This window comes from Zingiber officinale, chromosome 4A, assembly GCF_018446385.1.
Source record: "Zingiber officinale cultivar Zhangliang chromosome 4A, Zo_v1.1, whole genome shotgun sequence".
Taxonomy (NCBI): domain Eukaryota; kingdom Viridiplantae; phylum Streptophyta; class Magnoliopsida; order Zingiberales; family Zingiberaceae; genus Zingiber; species Zingiber officinale.
This window is the reverse complement of record NC_055992.1, coordinates 137,662,760-137,678,352: the sequence shown is the minus strand read 5'-3', so window position 1 is coordinate 137,678,352 and position 15,593 is coordinate 137,662,760.

The window sequence follows — 15,593 nt, the reverse complement described above, 5'->3', positions numbered from 1 at the left end:
TTTTGAAAACTCCTATCACAATCTCAAAAGTCATGGTCGAAAGGAACGGTATGGAGATATCGAATTTCTAGTTGATCCTCATGAGTTTTCTGGTATGCTACAAATCGAGAAATTTGTTGATTGGATTAATGAAGTAGAGAAAAAGTTTTATTATCAAGAAGTGTTTGATATAGGATCAATGTAGTCTTAAGAAAATAATCTCAACACAAAATATATGTATTCTATTCAATTCTTAAAAATTATAAATTGGATAGATAAAATTAAGGAAGCGTACCAGAATCCATAGTATGCAGTCGATTTTAGGCAAGGTATTCAATTTGTAGATTTTCCTTAGTATCCAGAGAGTTTTGTCGACGAGGAAACAAAACAAAAAGTCTCATCTGCAAACTGGGATCATAACCCTTATTTATAGAAACATAAGTTTACCTATTTCTAATTTGATCCCTCAATAAATTAGAAATTGCACATTGTATCAATATTAATATATTCATAACAATTAAACCCTTAAGTCATATTCCTTAATCATAAATTTGATCACATTAAATTATGACTACTTTAATTGATGACATTAGACATTTATAATTACAATTATGGCACTAAAATGATAACAATCTCCCACTGAGCCATATGTATAAACTTATAAATATTAACCTTAATGAGCTCATAACTTTTGTCATCATAGCCGTAGGGTTCCCTTAACAATCTCGTCCAGTAATTATATAGATATAGGATCAATGTAGTCTTCGTTGTATCTATCACAACTAAACTATCATTAGTCACGCACATCAATATAATCAAATGACATAGATCAATTATGAATATGTGACATGAAAATTATACAAGGTCGTCTATTCATGTCAATTTTCAACTGGTCCTTATAATCAAAGTGAGGTCAAAACTTAAACTTAAGTTATACAAAGTGTAATAAAGTAAACATTAAATTTTATATCTGATCAGGTAATCTCTATCAACAACATAACCAAACATATATAGTACAATCTCCCACTAGATTTAGATTTCACCAAATTGAATAACACTTATATGAGTGGTATGCTCATAGAAGACATTAGATGTTAAACTCTTTGTAAAAGGATTTGTTATCATAGAGTTTGTGCCTATATGTTCTATCAAATTCTGTCCACTTTCTACTCTTTTTTTCACAACAAGAAATTTATTTCGATGTGGTTCGATTTTATCGAGCTCCTATTGTTGTTTGAATAAAAAATATAGTTGATCGATTATCACAAAATAACTTTAGTAATATCGAATGATCATATTATTGCCTCAGCAGCGAAGACTCTTCTATCTATTTCTTTAACGAATCAATATGCCATGGATCATCTAATTGGAGACAGGAAGACTGGATCAGAATATGAAGAAAGCAAGAATTAACCCCAATTCTCTGAGGCTTCTTTTGAGACAATAGCTTTGATCGTTAAAGGGATTGAAGATAGAGATTGCAGAAGTTATTGTTATTTATTTTCCAGTAATCAAACCTGTTAAATTATATTTAGCACGCATCGGTCCATAATAAATAATTACCTAGTTGATGGTAGAAGATCTTTCTCCTGTATTACTATCTGATATTATTATAAATTTAAAGGCGAATTTTTTCAATCCGGAACAATCAATTCAGGAGGATTTATTGGATATTTTTATTATTTTTAATAAATTATTACTTTTAATAATTTTTGAGTTTTTTTTTTATTTTAGGTATTTTTGATAATTTATATGTTTTACAAGTTATATATATATATATATATATATATATATAAACCTCTTGTTAGTTGATGTGAAAAAAGGTTTTTTATTAATAATATTTTCTATAGTGTCGTTTATTTTTTTAATTTTTTTTATAGTGTTTCGAATTAATAAATTTTAAAAGATTATTTTTAACATTCATAATTGAATCAACGAAATCGATACCACGCTGAGGATAATCATTATTCCAGCTGAAGTCATGTGCATGGCTTTTAGCAGTTAATCAAAATGCAATTTGTGCTCATTTTCCAACTGAGAATATCGAACTTGTTGCTGGTTATATAGTAAATTTATTTTACACAATGTATAAATTGCTTTTTATGCAAAATTTCAGATGGTAGATCTAGAAGTCGTAGAAGCACTAATTAATAATCTCGCCCCCACGGATTGGTATAAGTTGATATCTACATGGATGTTTAATCTTAGGATCAATTCTCAGCGGATATAAAAATATCTCGGTGGGTATTTGACCTCCCTCATATAAAAGATTATTGTGCTAAGACAAATACCTCTCATGATTTACCCCTTCTAAAGTGTGTGGAGCCGCCTTGGAATGAAGGTAACGACTTCATCTTTTGCTACAACAAATCAATAATCCCAAGTGGTAGACTTGCATCAATGGACAAGGGTTCAAGTCGTGGTTGTGACAAACAACCCTTCTATTTAGGGGGCTACTCGGTACTTGATTTTCCTCCATTCACCGTGGGGTTGGTGATGAGGGACGCTTGACGTGAGTGCTATCACATTTTATGTCAACTAGTCAATAATCCCAAGAAAGTCGAATAATATCGTGCAAGAAAACCAGATTGAAAGGGTTTTTCGCCGGCTAGGTGCATGAATCAGCAATAATGTTGAAAAGTTATAATTTACTGTAGTTTGAAACTGACGCAGGGTAAAATAGTGATTATTCTACGGGTTTTATTAATGTCGTTGATTCGAATACGAATATCGAAAATAATCTTCTAAAATATGTTGATTCAGAAGAATACCAAAAAATAGGGAATTAAAGGTTCCGTCAAAAAATATTATTAATCCAAAAATTTCTTCATACATCAACTAACAAAATAAAATGATTATATAGATCTAAAATCCTAACTTGTAAAAAATAAAAATTATCAAAAATACTCTTAAATATTAATAAAAATCTTTAGATTTTCCTGTATCAATTACCTCAATTTTAAAAGAACTCAGCAAGACATCGTTGACTGCTCGTCCATCAGCAGTTCTCCACTAGCTCTATGTACTTTCTAAATGTGTCCATGTTAAAATTATTGACTATAGAATTCACATATATTATTAATGATAGTATATGGTATATATAAATATCATTACAAGTAAAAATAAGAAAATACATAAATTAGGAAAACAATAAGTATTTCCTAATAATAATTATTCTCTAATAATTAGGAAACAAATAACTATTTTCTAATAATAATAATTATTCCCTAATAACTAGGAAACAAATAACTATTTTCTAATAATAATAATTATTCCCTAATAATTAGAAAACAAATAACTATTTATTTATAATAATTATTTTCTAATACGCCCTCTCAAGATGGTGTCCTAGAAATGACACCAATCTTGCTGCAAATAGCAAACAACCGAGGTCGAGAAAACGACTTTGTAAGTGCATCAGCCAACTGATCCTCAGCGGGAATATGAGTAACTCGTAGTTCGGAGGCCTGCACCAGATCACGAACAAAGTGATAGTCAATAGCCAGATGCATCATCTGAGAGTGAAAAACAGGATTAGCTGAAAGATATGTGGCACCCAAATTATCAGTAAAAAGCACAGCAGGCGTGATAACCGGAAGAAGCAGATTTGTCAAAAGTGACTTAATCCATTGGATCTCAATTGTTGCAGAGGCAATGACACGATATTCAGACTTAGTCGAAGAGCATGCAACCATGCGCTGTTTGGTAGATTTCCAGGAAACCGGATTAACACTTAGAAAAATAATAAATGCACTCATAGAATATCGATCATCTGGATATCCTACCTGGTCTGCATCGGAGAAACCATGAAGAGTAAAAGGTGTAACCGCAAGAAGACGAATGCCAAGATCCCTAATACCATTGAGATACCGAAGTAGCTAGACGCTTCACATCACGCCAATGCATCTCTGAAGAAGCATGCATAAACTGTGAAAGCTTGTTGACTGCAAAGGAAATATCAGGACGAGTCATACGGAGATGTTGTAAGCCTCCAACCACTTGTCAAAACTTAGTCGTATCAAAAGATGAAGACCCATCATGCAAAGTAAGACGAGAGCCAACAACAATAGGAGTGGAGATCGGCTTGGAATCAAGCATGTTGTGTTTGGAGAGAAGATTGTGGCATACTTTGCTGAGATAAGAGAAGACCATTTGAGGTTGGGCGAACTTTAATACCACAGAAGAGGGAAAAAGTCCCAAGATCCTTAATCGTAAATTTTGCATGAAGTTTACATACTATGACGTCAACAGAAGAAGCATCACTCCATGTAATGATTAGATCATCAATATATACAAGGAAATAGATAACAGTGTTATCCCGAGAATAAACAAATAAGGAGGTGTCAGCTCGGGATGTGATAAAGCCAAGAGAGACCAAGAAAGCGCGAAGCTCCAAATACCAGGCACGTGGAGCCTGCTTCAGGTCATAAAGCGCCTTATACAAATGACACACATGATCGTCGACTGGGTTCAGGTTGGATGGACTGGGTCAAAGCAGCTTATCGGTCGACCAGATCAGGGGATCGGTCGACCGAACCGGGATAGGAGTTGACCCGGATGAAGCGGTGCGAGTGGATCGGATGAGGTGGAAGTCATCTGATCGGTCGACCGAACCGAGGATCAGTCGACCGAACCGAGGATCGGTCGACTGATCCGCTTCGGGTCATACTTGATCCCGAGCTTCGAGGATCTGGATCAGCTCTGCAGAAGTTATAAAAGGAGCCTCGAGGAACAGTCTCTTCAATCAATTTGAACAGAACATCGTGTGCCCCTGTACGCTGCCTCGAAGTCTTCAACTGCGCTCTGCTACTCCGACATCCGACGTCTAATTTCTTCACCCTTGTATTATCGGTATACTGGTTCTTCATTTAATAGTTGTACTTTCAAATTGTAACCATTTTACGGATTGATAGTGATTGCCCACCGAAAGCGGTCAACGACCGCGGGCCTTGGAGTAGGAGTTGACCTAGGCTCCGAACCAAGTAAAAAGTTTGGCATCCTTTGTCTTGTGTTGCTTTTTAATTTCCGCTGCGCACTCTTTCGAAAGATTTAACTCGCTATTCACCCCCCCTTCTAGCTTAAATTCGATCCAACAAGTGGTATCAGAGCAGGTACCGCTCTGATTTGGTGCAACCACCAATCAAAAGAGGGGGTGAAATCTGTCTTTCCATTTTTCAATTTCTTTCGATTTTTGGTTTTTTGCAAAATTCCAAACTGGTAATATTACCTTTTTGGAAACATTTTCAGTTGCAATTAATCTGAATTGGTGCAACATCAATTCAGTTCTTTTTATTGTTCTTATTTCTTCCCGCACTACTAATCCAAGACCTAGTCTTGGGATCCCTTCATTCTTTTTTTTTTTGTGTGTGCAGGTCAATTATGTCTCAACTCAAAGGCTTCAGCACAGTACGTCCTCCCTTGTTCAACGGGGATGACTTTCCATACTGGAAGAAAAGGATGGAAGTATACCTGAAAACGGACGTCGACCAATGGTTCAGTGTCTCAAAAGGCTACAGAACACTAGTTGACAACTCCGGAATTCCACTGGACCCAGAACAGTGGACTCCAGACATGAAAAAGAAGGCGTCAATAGATTTCAAAGCTCTCAACACGCTACAATGCGAGTTAACGAAGGAAGAACTGAACCGGGTGGGACCGCACTAGAACGCAAAGGAATTATGGGATAAATTGATCGAGCTACATGAAGGAACAAGCGACGCGAAGGTAACAAAACGCGATCTCTTACTAAATAAATTATTTAACATTAAAATGCGGGAAGGAGAAACGACGAGTCAACTCCACGCAAGGATCAAGGATATCCTCAACGGTCTCCATGCGATAGGCCACCAGATGGAAAACAGGGATCTGATAAGGTACGCATTAAATGTCATTCCGCGTAACAATTTGTGGGCATCTATCGTGGATGCCTACAAAATTTCTAAAAACTTATCTAAATTAAAACTTGATGAACTATTTTGTGAACTAGAGTTGCATGAACAAACTAATGCTGGATCCGAGAAAGGTATTGCCCTATTTGCAGGTTCCTCCAAGGAGAAGATAAAAAACAAGCTAGAATCAGAAAGTGAGTCCGATCAGGAGTCTAAACACGAAGAGCACCAGGTGAACCTGGTAAGGAAAATGTTCACCAGGAGGAAGAGGAGCTTCAACAAGAAGGACCTGCAGAAGATCAACTCCCCCGAACCAAGGAACGTGACGTGCTTCGGATGTAACAAAAAGGGCCACTACAAGAACGAGTGTCCGAAACTGAAGAGGGACAAGACGAAAACATTCAAGAAGAAGGCTCTAAAAGCGACGTGGGATGACTCATCCTCGGACGAATCGGAGGCCGAAGATCGAAAGCACCAGAATTACCTCACGCTGATGGCTCGCGAAGCGGAGTCGGAGGACGAATCGGAAGAGGGGTCCGAACCCAAATTGAGCCACGAGTCCGTACTCGTTTCCGAATGTCCCGAAGAAGTATACCTAAATTTAAATCGAAAATTATTTAAAATTATTTCTTGTTTAAATAGTAAATTAGTTAAATTTGAAAATAAAAACAAATTGCTCCTTGAGGAAAATCAAAACCTCAAGGAACAAATCATAAATAACAATCCAACTCAAGATCTAACACTTGAGGAGGAGAATTTATCATTAAAAACAGAAATTAAAAATTTAAAAGAAATGTTAGAAAAAATTTACAACAAGATCTAAGAACTTAGATTTAATTTTAAATAATCAAAAAACAATTTATAATAAAATCAGACTTGGCTATAAGTCAAGCTCAAATAAAACATTTAAATCACTAATAACTCAACACAAACCAACATGTAAAGCTTGGGTTCCAAAAACGTGTTTAACCACGCAAGTAGGACTTAATCAATATTACATATCCAAAGACAAAATATGTTACGTAAAATCAAATAAATCAAATCAAAAACCAGAATACAAACCTAAACAAAAAAGTTTAAAATCTAAATATTTTAAAACTCACCAAAACTTAGACTATCATCAAGTAAATTATAACTATAAAAGAAATATATATAAACCAAGAATTAAAAATTAAAGGCTAATAATTCAGGAGGAGACTCCAGAATAGTTGGCACCTCCAAAACTAACCTACCCGACAGGGTAACCTAAACAAACCTACCCGGCAGGGTAATTAGGACTAGAATAAAAAGGGACAAAAGTTTAACTCGAACTACTGTACTGGTGAAGTTTTGGATGATAGTACGTTAGGGAAGCTTAGTCTATGCATGTCTAAGAAGATATGGCTTCGACCTGGTGCATTTGACTAAGTGAAACTAGCCGAAGCTACCCCTTACGGATCCTGACTAGTTAGACCAAGGTTTTGTATTAAGTTTAGTGGATAGGACTATTTGGAAAACCTCGAAGGCATGGTTACTCTAATGATGTCCAGGTGACTCACCATAGCTCAGAAGTTTATCCAAATAATGTCTATTTGTTGAGCCCAAAACTAAACCTGAATCCAACACAAAGTTAAACTAAACCCTAAAATTGAATCTAATTCATCTCACAAAATTATAGGATTTCCTGATTGATAATTTAGATGGGGTGAGATGACTAAGAATCTTAAATTAAATTAAATTAAATTAAATTAAATTAAATTAAATTAAAAATTAAAAATAAAATAAAATTAAATTAATTAAATTAAATTAAATTAAATTAAATTAAAAATTAAACTAAAAATTAAATTAAATTAAATTAAAATTAAAATTAAAATTAAATTAAATTAAAAATTAAATTAGAATTAAGTTAAATTAAATTAAACTTATTTCTTTTGCTTGAAAATCAACTTAAACATAAAATAATCAACTTTGAAAATAATATTAAAAGACTAAAATTAGACTAACTTTAATTCCTACCTATTGTAGGATACTCCCTAAATAGTAAGGGTTATAGAGTTTATAATAAGGTTACCTTACGAATTGAAGAAATCACTAATGTAAAATTTGAAAAATCCAAACAAAACCAAGAACAAACCCAACTTCAACCAATTGAATTTATTCAAGAAAATAATAATTCTGAAAGAGCCAATCAATTCCTAAATCACGAAGAGGAAGAAGAACCTCAAGAAAATCAATCTCCTAGAACAATTAGAGTCAACCCAAATCATCCAATTGACCAAATAATTGGTGACCCAGACTTAAGGGTTCAGACTAGATCGTCCTTTAGAAATCTAAGTCAAATTTCCTTAATTTCAAAAATTGAACTCAAAACCATAGCTGAATCATTACTTGACCCGGACTGGGTCATAGTCATGCAAGAGGAATTAGCTCAATTTGAACGCAATGAGGTTTGGGACTTAGTACCACCACCCAAAAATAAGAAAATAATAGAAACAAAATAGGTATTTAAAAACAAATTAAGTGAAACTGGGGAAATTACTAGAAACAAAACTAGGCTAGTTGCTAAGGGGTTCAGTCAAGTTGAAGGACTTGATTATGATGAAACTTATGCCCCAGTAGCTAGATTAGAATCCATTAGAATATTACTAAGTTATGCAGCCCATAAAGGGTTTAGACTATACCAATGGTTGTTAAGTCTGCCTTTCTCAATGGACTAATAAAAGAAGAAGTCTACGTAGGACAGCCACCTGGGTTTGAAAGTCTAGAACACCCTGACTATGTCTCTAAATTTAAAAAGACCTTATATGAACTTAAGCAAGCACCTAGGGCATGGTATGAAAGGCTAACTTCTTACCTAACATCCAAAGGGTTCAACCAGGGGCAAATTGACCCAACCTTGTTCGTTAAATCAATAAAAGAAGACATATTTATCGCACAAATATATGTAGATGACATAATTTTTGGCTCAACCAACTCAAACTTTTTAGAAGAATTTACTAATCTAATGGAAAAGGAATTCGAAATGAGTTTAGTAAGAAAACTAACCTACTTTTTAGGATTACAAATCAAACAAACAAATGAAGGAAACTATATTTATCAACATAAATACACCAAAGAATTACTTAAAAAATTTAGAATGGAAAATACTAAAGAGATAAAAACGCCTATGGCAGTAAACATAATCCTAGATAGTGACCCAAATGGAAAACAAGTTGACTTAAAATACTATAAGAGTGTCATAGGTAGTCTACTGTACTTAACTGCAAGTCGACCCGCGACATTTTATTTGTAGTCAGTATGTGTGCTAGATACCAAATCTGTGCTAAAGAATCTCACTTGACTCAAGTCAAAAGAATCTTTAGATACCTTAAAGGAATAACAAATATATGTATTTGGTATCCTAGAACTAATAATTTTGAATTAATAGAATATTCTGACTCAGATTATGCTGGGTGCAAATTAGATCGCAAAAGCACAAGTGGTGGATGTCAACTACTAGGACCATCACTTGTTAGCTGGTTTAGTAGAAAGCAACATTGTGTTGCTCTATCTACAACTGAGTCAGAATACATAGCAATAGGAGAATGCGTTGCACAACTATTATGGATGATGCACACTTTAAAAGATTTTAACTTAAACATTACAAACGTAAAAGTATTAATTGACAATATTAGTTCAATCAATTTAACAAAAAATCCTGTGCATCATTCAAGAAGTAAACACATTGAAATTAGGCATCACTTTATCAAAGATCATGTTGCTAAAGGTGACAATGAACTCAAGTACATTGAGTCCAAGTCAAATTTAGCTGACATATTCACCAAACATCTCCTTGAAAGTGAATTTAGCAATCTACGTAGAAAATTAGGGATGTGTTTAATAGACTAGGATTTTCAAAATTATTTTCAAAAATAATTATTTTAAATTCTAGGTTAAAATTACTTTCAAAACCTTCCTACTTTTAGAATTTCAAAAACAGTTTTTAGCCTTAGACTAGTTCCATACCTTAGAAAGCATGTACCCATAGGCCTAGCACTTGAGTATCTCACCAAAACCCTAGGCTTACCTTGCTTGTGATTGACAAACATAGAAAGGGGTGAGATGCATAGGCCAATTGTCTGGACTTAAGATGCTTATTTCAGTGCATCGACATGAGTCTAGGCGTTAAATACTAAACAGACATTGACCAGGTTAAATTATTCAGTTTAGTCAAACACTAACTGATTGCAATAAACTTAACCTGACTAATCAAGTGAAAGCTGCTATCCTTTGATAGTTAGTAAGTAACTAATTGGTTAGATATTGGTTTTAATGTCAGGTTCAGGGGGAGGACCTAATTACTTACCTTAAAATCAGTGTTTGAAATAGTCTGTCTCTTTTAAAAACTAAGTTGGTGGTAAATTTCAAATGTTTTAGTTTATTTAAAAATTGAAAGTTAAATTCTACAACCTAAGCTATACAAACTAGATTTTACAAACTCAGTTTACAAAGTTATTCTTGAAAATCAAAATCTACTTAGTTTTGAAGATTAATTTTATCTATGAAAATCTAAGTTAATAAACCTAAATTGTAAAACTTTTTTATAAAATTTGGATCTCAAATTTTCTTTGTTTTTAAGTTAAACTTGAGCATTGGATCTAACCTAAAGCTATAAAATTGATCATTTGAAAATTAGATTTTTACTTAACCTTTGAAAAGTTAAAAGATAAATTCTCTAAAATTAGTTGTGTAAATTACTATCAACTTGGTTTCGAAAATCTTACTTTTTAAATTATCTTTGTAAAAATCATATTTGAAAAGTACGTTTCAAAAACTTAGCTACTCTTTTACTTATCTAAGAGATAAACTTATCTATCTTTTAACATTTTAAACTCCTCCCAGTCAATCTGACTTTTGAATTTTTGTGCGCTTGCAATTTTTTGTTGATCTATGACTTTGCTCTAGTTTATTTGATGAATACCAAAGGGGGAGGGTTAGGTGTGGTTAAGTTAGCTAAAACAAATCAAAAATACAAACTAACTTAAAAACCTGTAAAAAAATGCTTTATACTAACTTAATCATGTTGTCATTCCATCAAAAAGGGAGAAATTGTTGGTGCAGTTAGCACTAACGGTTTAACCCAGGTTTTGATGAATGACAAATTACGTTAAGTTAGTTTTGTTGTTGTCTAACACTTTGATCAAGTGTGCAGGAGAAGTCCAAACAGGTCGATGGGCTGACCGGATGTCTGGCATGAAGCCCAGCTAGGTCGATGGACCGACCGAATAGTTGGCACGAAGTCCAGCTAGGTCGACGGGATAACCGGATAGCTGGCACAAAGTCCAGACGGGTCGAAGGGCTGACTGGACGTCTGGCAGGTAAGGGAGGTAAGTCACTGGAGGGGAGTGACTGTGAGGACGCGTTCCCGGGAAGGGAACTTAGGCGCCTATCCGACTTAAAGCCATTTAGGAACTCTAAGTCGAGATCTTGACTAGATTCTGGTCTCGGTGAGACGGAATCTAATTACTATTTCTTGTTTAATTATATTCTGTTCTAACTCTGTTTTGTAGAAAACTAACATTTTGATGCAGGCTTAGAACTGACCAGGATCGGTCGACCGAACATCCTGATCGGTCAACCGAACAACCAAGCAGCAGATCAGAATCATAGCCAGGACACGAAACCGCCCAGCTTCTATCTTGCTCACATCCTCCAACAAATTACGGTAATAGCTCTCGAACTCCATTCTCTCTGAACTCCATCTTTCTACTGTTCTACTCATATATTATAGTGTGACAATTTAAAGTCTTCCTTTTTTTTTTTTTTTTTTTTTTTTTTTTTTTATGGATTATTATTAAATCGACTATTAAAATGGTTGCTTATAAATTACAGCTCACCATGACAGAGAGTGGGATGGGTGTTAATTAAATCTGGTGTTTAGTTTATGGATTTGGGAATGAAAGAATAGATTCATTTCTTGTGTTTGGTTGATAGGAATAGAATCAAGATTTTGGAATGAAACTCAAAAATTTGGGTATGGATGAAACTCACCCCCTCCCTTGGGTTTGAATGAAATTCATCCTTCCTTTAAGTTTTGGATAAAAATACCCTTAGTATATTTATTCAATTTTTTTTTAATTTCACACACTCTCTCTTGTTCACTTTCATCATATTTTCTCTCTATTTTATCATCACACTTTCTCTCTCAACATACTTTCTCTCTCCTCATTCTCTCTTATCACACATTCTTTATCATTTTCTCTCTATATTCTCTCTCATCATACACTCTCTCTCCTCATTTTCTCTCTCTTCATTTTTTTTCACCGCACTTTCTCTCCCATTACACACTTTCTCTTTATTTTTTCATCATACTTTATCTCTCATCAATTTATCTGAGCATACTCTCTCTCCTCATTTTCTCTCATCACACTTTCTCTCTCTTAATTCTCTCTCCAAATATCAAACAAATGGATGGTATGGCACAATGACTGAGTTTTATGGTGTTTCCAAATATCAAATAGTTCAATCAGTTGAAGAAACTCATATAAGCCAGCCAGGTTAAGATCAATGGTTCAGTTAAATAACCAAGTATTATCATAGCCATTGAGTGCATAAGTCTAAGAAATTATAAGTTTGACAAGAGGAACAAGATACTGCAACTGACCCATTATTGTCCAAGAATGTAGCTGCCTCGACAAGAAGTGTCAGTATAATAATTGCTAAGAGCTAGTGACAATCCAGTTCTTTTAAGCATAACAATGATAACATTCCATATAAAATTTAAAGTATTGCCATTGGATAATGGATAATAATAAGCATGTAAAAGAAATTAAGAAAATAAAATAGTCAGACACACAAAAAATTAAAAGATTACTCACATAGAACTATTTTAAAGTGTATTAACCAATAAATATTTAAGATTTTTGATGAAATAAAAAATATATTTCTTTTTCACTTTTAGAGGTACATGATGTATCAACTATCAAGAATCTCAATAACAAAAAAAATTAAAGGAAAATTTATATTACAACTATCACTCAATAGCAAATTGTTTATTTATTGCATAACTATAAAGAAACAAAAATTTCTCACACAACATAGTAATAATTCTTAAAAAGAGAAAAATCATGGTATGTCCAACAATAAACTAAATCGCGGTGTGACATAAAATAAATCACATATATGCGAAGAACTTCATAAGGCATGACAGATGCACCTTTAACCAATAACTATGATCTATGCGTGCTCAGCCTCCTCCCTCGACTTTCATCCTACAATCAAGAGATTAAAGAATTCAATATTATTAAAAAGGACGGTAACAACACTATACATATAATTGAATTGATGCTTATCTTATATCATCTTACCAGTTATTTTAGAAGTATTCCAATCAGTATTATCACATTTGAATTACAAATACATTTGTGTTGCTTATAAAGCCGTTGCTGCAAACAAAGCATATGTGTGGTGTGGTGCCTTTCGATAGTATACACTTTATCAAGAAATATATATATTAAATGTCTAAATTTTGTCAAGAATTTTTTTTCATGTGAATTCTGAAAGTTCTAAGGATTCCATATATGGAAAATCTTTTTGAAAATGAGTATATGATGGGATTGAGCAACTTGCTTACTAAATTAGAATATCAAGGTTAGCATAAAGTGGATGAGTTTCATGAACACTATCACTTTTCAATAATTAGCTAAATTAAATAAAAAATCAACTTTTTTAGAAAAGAAAAAGAAATCATATTATATCCCAACAAAGACGTAGTTTAGCTGTGCAACTATAGGAATACATATAATGACCTGTTATTTTATTTAACTAAAATGATTTTCTAACTTACTTTCGAACCATGTCTGGCTGGACGAGTCTATTCAATATCAACATTTGGAATATTTGAGATGATCGGCCAATCTTCACCTGTCTCCCTTGCACATCTACTTTTCAGTTGTGGGCAATCGACAATATACAAAGTTTTCAACATAGGTAGATTTTTCAAATCCCTTGGCACCCTTTCTTCTAATCCTGGGCAGTGCCAGATACATAGTACACGAAGAGAGTAGAAATGCTAGCTGCAGCCAGTCAGGCAAGGTCGTGAGATTGGAAAATTCGTTAAGAGTTGGTCGACCTAAAATAATATTGTAGGTTAACGGTCCATCCACGATTATGAAGTTGGTGGTCTGGGTTCCCCTTAATGGCTTCTCTCCCAGTGAGATGACCAATCTTACTTGGCCGACCGGCAAGACCTCGTTGCCTGTAAATTCATAGAGTGGGATCGTCATGGGCAATAGTTCGCTACAATCGATCTGCAACTGATCAAATGTCTTCTTAAAAATAATGTTCACTGAACCCCCTGTGTCGACGAAGGTTCGGTGAATGATGTAGTTGGCGATCGCTGCTCGGATAATCAAAGCATCATCGTGAGGGATTTCGACTCCTTCTAAATCGTTGGGGCCGAAGTTGATGTGCTGCCCTTCGGCCTTCTCTTTACTACATCCGACGGCATGGATCTTCAGCTGCCGGGCGTATGATTTCTTGGCCCTGTTAGAGTCTCCATCGATCGGCCCTCCAGCGATCATGCCTATCTCTCCTCGGGAAGCATTATTCCTGTTTTCCTCTTCCTTGGTAGATGACCTATCTTGCTCGGTCGGGTTCCTGGAGGGATTGGTTTCCTTCCTCCGCTAGTGGTGATGGCGCTCGGGCCCCCTTCTATCTTCTTGTCGCTCGGTCGAGCGGCGATGATCCTATCGATCAAGAGATGGGGAGCGACGGTGATATCCCCTGGGGGTCGGTCGGCTAACGATTGTGTTGGATCCCGTGGGTATTTTGATGTGATCAACCAAGTTAGTTAGGTTCTGCTTTGGTTTTGATCCATGTGTCTAAGTGTGCAGGAGCTTAGGATAGCAGGAAGTCGAGTGGAAGACGCAGCTAACGAGAAGGACGACATAGGATAGCAGGAAGTCGAGTGGAAGACGCAGCTAACGAGAAGGACGACACAGGAAGGGAGCTGACGGGCTCGGTGCGTCCGAAGGATGAGAGAGCTATGGAAGAGTACACCGGTGGGCGAGAAGAATGTGCGCGACGTTCGAGGGACATAAAGCCGGGACGGAAAAATGCTCGAGGAAAAGACCAGGAATTAGGTTCGGGTGAGCCCTATTCCGGTTGTCGCAATCACCCAAGCTATCGGAGCATCGGAAGCCAAAATGAAGTCAAAAGGAACTGGAAAGCTAGCTTGAGGTGCCTTCAACGAAGTGTTGAAGACGCCTGTGCTGCCTGCCCAGTCTGAGGCTCCTCCATCACCTTGAAGGCGCCTCAGATAGTCCGAGGTGCTTCCAAGGCTATTTGAGGCGCCTCGGACCCAGCCAAAACGACCGTTGTCGATCGGATAGAGTTCTATCCGTTCACCCGAGCTGAGGCACCTTGGACCTCAGTTGGAGGCGCCTTCGACCTACGGGATAGACTTTTCAGGGGCTATAAAAGGGTCCTAAATCTAGGAATGAAAAATCAATCAAGATTCAATTCTGTATTAAGTTCCTAGCAAACTTTGAGCATTCTAAGTGTGTAAAGAAGGCTTCTCCGCCTACAGTAAAGGAGATATTCTAGTAGAGCTGTTCGACCACCTTGGATTAACAACCGTCTTGGTTGTAACCAAGTCAAAATTCTGTCTGCTCTTTTATTTTTGCTTTTTATTTTATTAGTATTGCATTTTTGAGTTGAAAGTCTTGAGGAGTGTATACTTTATTTTTCAGGCAATTCACCCCCCTC